The sequence below is a fragment of the Peromyscus eremicus genome, chromosome 3 (assembly GCF_949786415.1).
Source record: "Peromyscus eremicus chromosome 3, PerEre_H2_v1, whole genome shotgun sequence".
Classification (NCBI taxonomy): domain Eukaryota; kingdom Metazoa; phylum Chordata; class Mammalia; order Rodentia; family Cricetidae; genus Peromyscus; species Peromyscus eremicus.
Window position 1 is genome coordinate 83,315,678 of NC_081418.1, and position 9,653 is coordinate 83,325,330.

General features: G+C 41.3%; 1 non-coding gene across 1 annotated transcript; it reads left to right on the forward strand.

The window, feature by feature from the left end:
• The first annotated feature begins 7,256 nt into the window (after window positions 1-7,256).
• LOC131907543 (small nucleolar RNA Z17) lies at window positions 7,257-7,310 on the forward strand. The gene has a single exon (XR_009378447.1). It is a non-coding gene; the product is annotated as a small nucleolar RNA Z17 (small nucleolar RNA).
• The last annotated feature ends 2,343 nt before the right edge of the window (window positions 7,311-9,653 follow it).

Below are 9,653 nucleotides of genomic sequence, written 5' to 3' on the forward strand. Positions count from 1 at the left end.
TATAGTATCATATGGCATACATTATCCATTCATAAAGCAAATGTTAAACTCATGGTCAACTTGTAATAGATTATTCATCAGGACTGGAAAGAATTGGTAACAGCTGTCCTGGAATCCAGAGCACAATTACACTGGCAAACATGGTGTAAGGAGGCAGCTAAGACAATAGAAAACCAATGTAGAACTAGAGGTGTGGAAATTTGTAGGGCCCTGGTCTCCTCCCATATTGAGTAAAGCTGTTGCCTGCTTGCTGACCTTGACCAGATGTCCTCCCTATGCTAATTCCCTGCCGGTATCCACCCTCCTGAATGCTTTAGGGAAGTTCCTTGTTCCTGTATCCTGCATTTGGTGTAAACAGCTTAGATGCAAGAATGTAGAACATTCAGTAGCAAACTTCTGCTCTCCGGGGATCCGCCATTGTGCTGTAAGCCTGTATTTAAGGTTTCCTCCCTCTTTCAATAAACGGCATTTGGCATTTGGCATTCAGCTGAGGCAAATGACCCGCTGTCTCTTGTCCCTTATTTTTTAATCCACAGCCCCTCGCTCGGACATGGTGAACGGGTGACAGTAACGCGGGCGTTACCGTTACAGAAATTTCCCAGGATTGTAGCTAATTTTTTTGTGTGTGTGTCCTGGCCTGTCGGCAGTCGGGACAAATCTCTCCCACTCGCATCCCCCAAGTAAACACACAGAGACTTATATTACTTATAAACTGTATGACTGTGGCAGGTTTCTTGCTATCTGTTCTTATATCTTAAATTAACCCATTTCTATAAATCTATACCTTGCCACATGGCTCGTGGCTTACCGGTATCTTACATCATGCTTCTCCTTGTGGAGGCTGACAGCATCTCTCTGCCTCAGCCTTTCACTTCCCAGAATTCTCCTCTCTCTTTGTCCCGCCTATACTTACTACCTGGCCACTGGCCAATCACTGTTTTATTTAATAATCAACCATAGCAACATATATTCACAGCATACAGGACATCCCACAGCACAGGATCAGCTTCTTGGAGAAGGCAAATACGCTAATATACAAAGACAATGTTTATATGACTACCAAACCTTAATTCTATGCTGCATGGCAGCCATGAATGCATGGGAGAGAATTGAGAAGCAGGGAAAAAAATTGAATCATTCACAAAAGTTATATAGGGCCCCAGAGAATCCTTCATGGATTTCTTACAAAGGCTGCCATGAGCAGTAAATAGAATGATACCAAATTCAGAAGCTGGACAGATAATAATTGAAACTTTGGCTTTTGAGAATGCAAAAGAATAATCAGGCTATTAAAGGCAAAATCAGCACCCTTGGAGGATTGGATCAGGGACACAATTAATACTGAGTATCATGACCATGATGATATGTGGATAGGAGAGGTTATATCAAAAGCTTTGAGGAAAAATGTCAGATGTTTTGGTTGTGGTAAACAAGGTCATTTGAAAAGGGAGTTTTCAAACAAGGCATTCCTAGAAAAAATGTTTATTCAAAGAACAATGGCAACAGAATGCCCCTCCCTTCTGGATTAGGCAGGAGGTGTGGCAAGGGTAAATGTTGAACCAACAAATGTAGATCAACAAGGGACAGACAAGGTAATCCTTTGCCTCTGCTCCTGGGAAACTCCCAAAGAGGCCTCATGCAGGCCCCCACAGCAAACTCAGATCAGACGTTTCCTGACATCATAGAAGAAACCCCTTCTCAGAGCAATTAAATAACCAAATGCCTACGAGAATAAACCATGCTTCTTGGAATGATAGAACAGCTGTAGCAGAGAGAATAGGAAATTCAGGAGAAACCATAAAGTGAATTTTTTGGCAAACTTCTATGAATGAACAAAGACCAAAATTAAAAATATGAATAAATGGCGTTTTCTTGGGAGGTTTAGTAGACATAGGTGCAGATGTGACAATAATTGCACCAGAATTTTGGCATCCATATTGGCCTCTTCAGGAGGTAAACATTCAGCTTTTAGGAATTGGAACATTATCTCAAGTGAAACAGAGTGCAAGATGGCTCAAATGTATAGGTCCAGAAGGATAGAGTGGAAAATTAAAGCCATATGTGGCTAATATAGCTAATAAGGGCCATGATCTATTACAACAATGGAATACTCAGATTAACATTCCTCCCACCTCAGAAACAAATCATAAACTAGCACATATTTCTGAGAGAAATATTAGAAGGTACTATTCTAATGAGTGGTCACCAGCCATCCAGATTGTACAAGAACAGGGCACAACAACTGATAATCTTCCAAAGACACCAACAGCACTACCTTTAAAATGGTTAACAGACAAGCCTGTATGGGTTCAGCAATGGCCTTTAACAACAGAGAAACTGCAGGTTTAGAAGAGCTGGTAGAAGAACAGTTAAATGTTCAGCATACTGAAGAATCAACCAGCCCTTGGAAATCTGTATTTGTTATTAAAAAGAAATCTGGTAAATGGAGAATGGTAACAGACCTTAGAGCAATTAACAAAGTAATTCAGCCAATGGGCTCTCTACAATCTGGAATTCCTTTGCTTACTCTGTTACCTAAAGGAGGGCCTCTAATAGTTATCGACTGTTTTAAAAGACTGTTTCTTTTCAATACTCTCACAATAAAATGACAGAGAAAGATTTGCCGTCATGGTGCCTACTTATAATAATTCTCAACCAGTTAAGAGATATCAATGGAGGGTTCTCCCACAGGCAATGTTGAATAGCCCAACCCTGTGCCAGTATTTTTGTACAACAGCCATTTGAAGTAATATGTAAACAATTTCCTAAATCTATAATTTATCATTACATGGACGATATTTTACTAGCTGACTCAAATGCAAATACATTAGAAAGAATATTTGAAGAAGTAAAGAAAAATTTGTCTTGTTGGGGATTATAAATTGCTTCTGAAAAGATACAAAGAGGAGATTCTACTAATTATTTAGGATATAAAATATGTCTACAAAAAAATTAGACCACAAAAGGTGAAATTAGGAGAAATCGATTATGGACTCTTTTTTTTTTTTTTTTTTTTTTTTTTTGGTTTTTCGAGACAGGGTTTCTCTGTGTAGCTTTGCGCCTTTCCTGGGACTCACTTGGTAGCCCAGGCTGGCCTCGAACTCATAGAGATCCGCCTGGCTCTGCCTCCCGAGTGCTGGGATTAAAGGCGTGCGCCACCACCGCCCGGCCCGATTATGGACTCTTAATGACTTTCAAAGATTATTCAGAGACATTTCCCATCTACAAACTGTCGTTGGGGTGAAAAATAATGAACTGAATAATTTGTTCAAAACCTTAGAAGGTGACAAGGACTTAAATAGTCCAAGAGAATTATCACCTAAAGCTGAGAAAAAATTGGCCTTGGTGGAAAAGGAAGTACAGGAAGGACATGTGGATCATGTGGATCCAAAGCTGGATTGCATTTTGTTCATTTTACCATCTAGGCATTCTCCTACAGGAATTTTAATGCAGGGGGAAGATATTATATTAGAATGGAACAGAGTAAAAAATTTAAAACTTACGTGGAAAAGATCTCTGACTTGATTTTTAAAAGGAAAATTCAGACTTTGTCAATTAGCAGGAATAGACCCAGCAGAAATTGTCATACCTTTAACTAAGGAGGACATTGACAAATTATGGGCAGAAAGTGAACCTTCACAAAGAGTTTTCAGTAATTTTTTGGGAGAGAGTAATAGCAAATATCCCAAAAGTAACAGAATTAAACTTATAAAGAGAGCTGATTGGATTTTGCCTCGCATTGTACGGGAAACACCCATATCTGGAGCTTGAACATTTTATAGAGATGCAAAAAACAAAACAAAACAAAACAAAAAACAAGGAAAGGCAGGTTATAAATCAGAAAATTTAAGTAAAGTGGTTCAAAGGCCTCATAATTCGGTTCAAAAAAATCAGAATTGTATGCTATTCTGTTGGTATTAATGGATTTTTCAGAACCTCTCAACATAGTTACTAACTCTCAGTATGCTGAAAGAGTGGTGTTACATATTGAGACAGTAGAATTTATCCCTGATGAGTCAGAATTAACTTCACTATTTATTCAGTTACAAGATATAATCAGGAATAGGAAGCATCCTGTATATATAACTCACATCCAATCCCATAAGGGTCTGCCAGGCCCTCTAGCACAAGGTAATGACAAGATTGATAAATTACTGATAGGAAATGGCTGGAGGCCTCAGAATTTCATTTTTAAAAAATCATGTCAATAGTAAAGGTTTAAAAAAGATCAGCTTTGGACAACAAACTGCTCAGGACAATTTTGAGATGGCTAGCTGATATGATCCAGCTTCACAGACTACTCAAACAAGAACTTGAGATAAGCTCTGCACTTTGGCATTAAGCAGAGACTGAACAACAAATGATATAGCTATCTCTCCCAGAACTTGACAATTAACCCAAAAATTTTCTTTTCAGGATCCCCTAAAGATGCCTTCACCCACAAACAGCAGGAAGCAATTTTAAGAACACAATATCCGCATTCCCAAGAGGTGGGGTGGGGCAGGTGGTTATTGGTTTTTCAATGGGTTTCAGGTTTGGGATAGTTGTCATTGTTTAGGAGGGTTGGTTACAAGTTGTTGTTAATGGACAGGAAAAGGGCTAAACAAAGGAGATTAGATTTAAGGTTCTTGTTTGAAAAAAAGAAAAGAAAAAAAAGGATATAGATAAGAGATAGATTATTGAATCTACTCTGAAAAAAAGAGATATAAAAATGATAGAATAAAGGGTAGGTTATTGAATCTACTCTGAAAAGAGAGGATATAGATATTATATAGATAAAAAGGTAGTGCTGTGGATATTGCTCTGTATAAATAAAATGCTGATTGGCCAGTAGCCAGGCAGAAAGTATAGGTGGGACAAGCAGAGAAGAGAATTCTGAGAACAGGAAGGATGAATCAGGAGACACTGCCAGTCACTGCCATGAGTACCAACATGTAAGATACTGGTAAGCCATGTGGGGAGGTATAGATTTATAGAAATGGGTTAATTTAAGATAGAAGAACTAGATAACAAGAAGCCTGCCACAGCCATACAGTTTATAAGTAATATAAGTCTTTGTGTGTTTACTTGGTTGGGTCTGAGCAGCTGTGGGACTGGCGGGTGAGAGAGATTTGTCCTGACTGGGGGCCAGGCAGGACCAGGAAAACTCTAGCTACAAGGTAGATTATTGAATCTACTTTTAAGACAACTACTAGTTTTAAATACTTTACATTGGATTGGATTTTTATTTATTGAATACATATTATATATATATATTGATATTGATATTGTTAGAAAATGCTGTATGTATATTTCTAATCTTGTTCAGGATATTGTACTTATACAGTTCATTTAACAATGTAATGCAATTTGCTAATCCTTGACTGTTATTATTACCAACTATTAGGATCTAAAGAAATGAAAGTTAGTAGTTAGACATTACAATCGATCTTGTAGTCACATTTGGTGTTTTCAAGGTTAAACAGAGATATATTTTAGATAGACAGGTCATCTTCAAACCCTTCAGAGATCTACAGAATATGGCATTTGAAATGTTTTAATAACTTAGAATTTTTTTTTTAATGACTATGAGACATGTCAGCTCCTGGCAGCACCAATCTACTTCAGAGAAGATATGGGCATTGAAGAAACTACATATGGAGTTAACTTTCATTGTGGCAAAAGTTAGCCATTGGGCAACAAAGTGCCCTCGCATCAACTGCTGACAGTATGCTATCCAAAATGGACAAACAGGACACAAAACAAAGGACTACTGATCCTTGCCAAGACAAGTGTGGTTGCAGGGTTGGCAACAGGTGTCCTCTGAGGCCAAGACAATATGGCACCATCGCTGAAGTGGCTTTGCAATCTGGAAAAGGTACAGTGCCCCTTTCTTTGAAGGCAGCTGAACAGGCAATGGATCAATGGCTTCTGATGTGCAGTGGAGCAGTAGCTGAAACAGCTATTCTTGAAAGAGTAACAAGGCTGATGGAGTCTAACCTCTTAATGATAGACTGGCATTTAATAAATGAGATGAAGCCACCCACAAGCCAAGAAGAATGGGATGTGGAGAAAAATGGGATGCTGAGATGAAGCCATCCACAAGCCAAGAAGAATAGGGAGCCGAATTTAAAAAAAAAAAAAAAAAACACCAGCAAGTTCCAGAATTTAAAATCCTGAATCATGACATTTAATTGAGACTGGCTTACAGTTCAGAGGTTCAGTTCATTATCATCATAATGGGACATGGCAGCATGCAGCCAGACATGGTGCTGAAGGAGCCAAGAGTCTCACATCTTGCAGGCAACAGGAAGTGGTCTGAGGCACTGAGCAGTATCTTGAGGTTATGAGACCTCAAAGCCTACCTCCACAGTGACACACTTCCTCCAACAAGACCACACCTACTCCAATAAGGCCACACTTCCTAATGATTCTACTCCCTTTGGGGGCCACTTTCTTTCAAACTACCACACATACATACCGTGTGTGTGTGTGTGTGTGTGTGTGTGTGTGTGTGTGTGTGTCTGTGTGTGTCTGTGTGTGTGTGTGTGTACAGCCCCTCCACTCTTGCCTTCCACCAAAATAATGAAAAAAAGTGTGTATACATTATATATAATGTAATACACACACATTTGAAGGTTAACGGGCACATTCTGGAACGTGGCGCCACCTGGACGATTTCACATATTTCAACACAGACCTCCTAACCCATATCTATTATATTTCTCTCCAGGAGAGCCTGACTGCTGTTCCCTTCTCCCAGGAGCTCACTGCTGAATTCTGTTGCCTCTCACATACAGCACCAGTCACTCCTCTGAACTGGATACACACACGAATCCCACGAACTGGCTCCAGACCCTACATTGTCCATCTGGACCTGATGCCCACATTTTCTCCAGCAGCCCAGGTGCCCTCTCCAGGCAGGCACTCTCAGAAGTTACCAGTGGAGAGTGTGGATTGAGGGTAAAGTTCACCCGGAAGAAGCCGTTCAACAAACAGAAGTCTGAAACCACAATGTGAATCCCTGTCCAGCTGCTTGGTCCCTCGTCCCTGCTATGAAAGGGGCATGGAAACTCCTAAGTCTGGGGGGAAATGAGCATGAAGGAAGATAGCACCTGTGGCTGTATTTTGTAAATCTCGAGGAATATTCATAGTCAAGGACTGTTGGCCTTACCTCCAAGCCCTAGCCCTGTTTCTGCAGCCTACTTGCAAGGGTCCGTCACAGGGCCAAAAAAATGACAAGGGATGACAGCCTATATGGTACAAGATTGGGAGAAGTTGCATGTGATGACACTGTTTAGCGACCAAAGTCTGATAGAAATGATTGCTATTTCGGGGAAAAAAAAAAAAAAAAAAGATTGGGAGAAGTTGTTGTCCTTCATTATAGCATGGTGGAGGGCATTCATTTCATGGGGAAATGGGGCAGGGTGCCAGCTCAGGTCTCTGTTTCCTTCTCTTCTTCTCTCCTTCTCCTCCTTCCCCTCCTCCTTCTCTTCTCCTTCTCCTTTTTTATTCTTCCTCTTCTTTCTCCTCCTTCTCCTTCCTCTGCCACAAATGTGACTGGAAAGATGTCTCAGTGGTTAAGAGCACTGGCTGCTTTTCCAGAGGATCCAGGTTCGATTCTCAGCACCCACAGTGAGGGCTCACAACTATCCATAATTCCAGGATCTGACACTCTCTTATGGCCTCTGAGGGCACCAGGTATGTACATGGTGCACAGACAAGCAGGCGGGACATCAATTCACATACTAAAATAAAATTAAATAAAAATAAAGACACAAATGTCATCATGATCCCCCTCATCATTAACTCCTCCAATTCTAATTATTTCCCAAATCTCACTTCCAAATACCAGTAACCTGTGAACTCAGAAGTTAATGTCCAACACCCAAGCTCTCTGGAAAGACATTAAAATCATATCTGTCAGAAAATGCCTGAAACAGTAAGACTCTACAGGAGGTCTGCTGCTATGGATCTTTTCAGTTTATTGCCTGAGTTGGCTTCTGTAGTTAAAAGTGACCCCCACATGATTGCACTTACACAAACTTTGAGATTGTTAAACCCGTGACATAGGACAGGAGAGGAGTTCTACTTATTATAAAGAAAGACTCTTAATTATAATAGAATATGACACAAACCCACACATAGTGCCTCCTGCCTGTAATCCCAGAGTTTGGGAGGCTGAGCCAGAGCATCCCATAAGATTCAAGGCCAGCCTAAGTTATATAGTAAGGTAAAGTGGCAATTAATGAGGCAATTCCACGTAGTTTATCTGATAGCAGTCAAAAGAAGTTTATTTTGGGGTGACTTACAACCAGCAAATGGATAAGTTACAGAATGCGGGAGAGGCAAGGTGCAGGCCAATGCAGTTCTCTGGAGAACTCTGACTTGGTCTGCAATCCAGCATCCAGGATCATGAGGTAGCCAAGAGAGCCAGTACTACACATCTCAGGTCTTCAGGGTCCAAAGAGGCCATGCCCCAGGGGCAAGTTACAGGCCGTGCAGCAGGTAACTGCCTCACTAGGGGGAGTGCTTCAAGGTCAAAGCTGGAGCAGCTACCCACTCCAGTAAGGTCCAGGCCAGTTGGCTATAAAATGAGACCTTGTTTCAAAACATCTCTCCAAGGACAAGCGAGACGGCTCAGCAGTAAGGGCACTTGTTGCCAAGCCTGACAACCTGAGTTCAAATCCAGGACCCATGTGATGGCAGGAGAGAACTGACTGACTCCCACAAATTGTCTGCTGACCTCCACAAGCACACTGTGGTGCAACCCTTCCACCCCTGGCCTCCACCAAAATACATGGAAAAACAAACAAACAAAACAAAAACCACTCCCACCAAAAAATAAATAATATGATGGGCTCGGGAGATGGCTCAGGGCATAAAGCTCTTGCTGTGTGTGTGTGTTAGGGTTTCTATTGCTATGAAGAGACACCATGATCATACCAACTCTTATAAAGGAAACACTTAATTGGGAAGACTCACAGTTTCAGAGGTTCGGCTCATTATCATCACGGTGGGACACAGCAGCATGTAGGCAGATGTGGTGCTAGAGTAGCTGAGAGTCCTTATTCTTGCAGGTAACAGGAAGTCAACTGACTTCCTGAGCATAGGAAACCTCAAAGCCCACCCCCACAGTGACGCACTTCCTCCAATAAGGCCTTACCCACTCCAACAAAGCCACACTTCCTAATAGTGCCACTCCCTACGAGATTACATCCAAACTACCACAGTGTGTAAGCATGAGGACCTGAGATTGAATCCTCAGAACCCATGTAAAGCTGGGTACAATAGTGCACCTTTAATCCCAGTGCTCTTACTGCTTAATAGAAGCAGAGATGGGAGACATGCCCCCTCCCCAGAAGCTTATGACCAGCTAGCCTAGGGTAAGCAGCAGAAGGCCCTATCTTAAAGCATAAGGACTGCCACCTAAGATTGTCCTCTGACCTCCACACATGTACCATGGCATGCAGGCGCCACCACTCACACAGCTAAGCATACATTCTATACTCACATTCCAAAACTATAAAAAATAAGAATGATACTAATTCCAGTTGGACACACACACACACACACACACACACACACACACACACACACTAATTCTCCCTTTCCCTCCCTCCTCCTGCGCTGAGATGATGCCGATGGTTATGATGAAACAATACCGCTTGCCA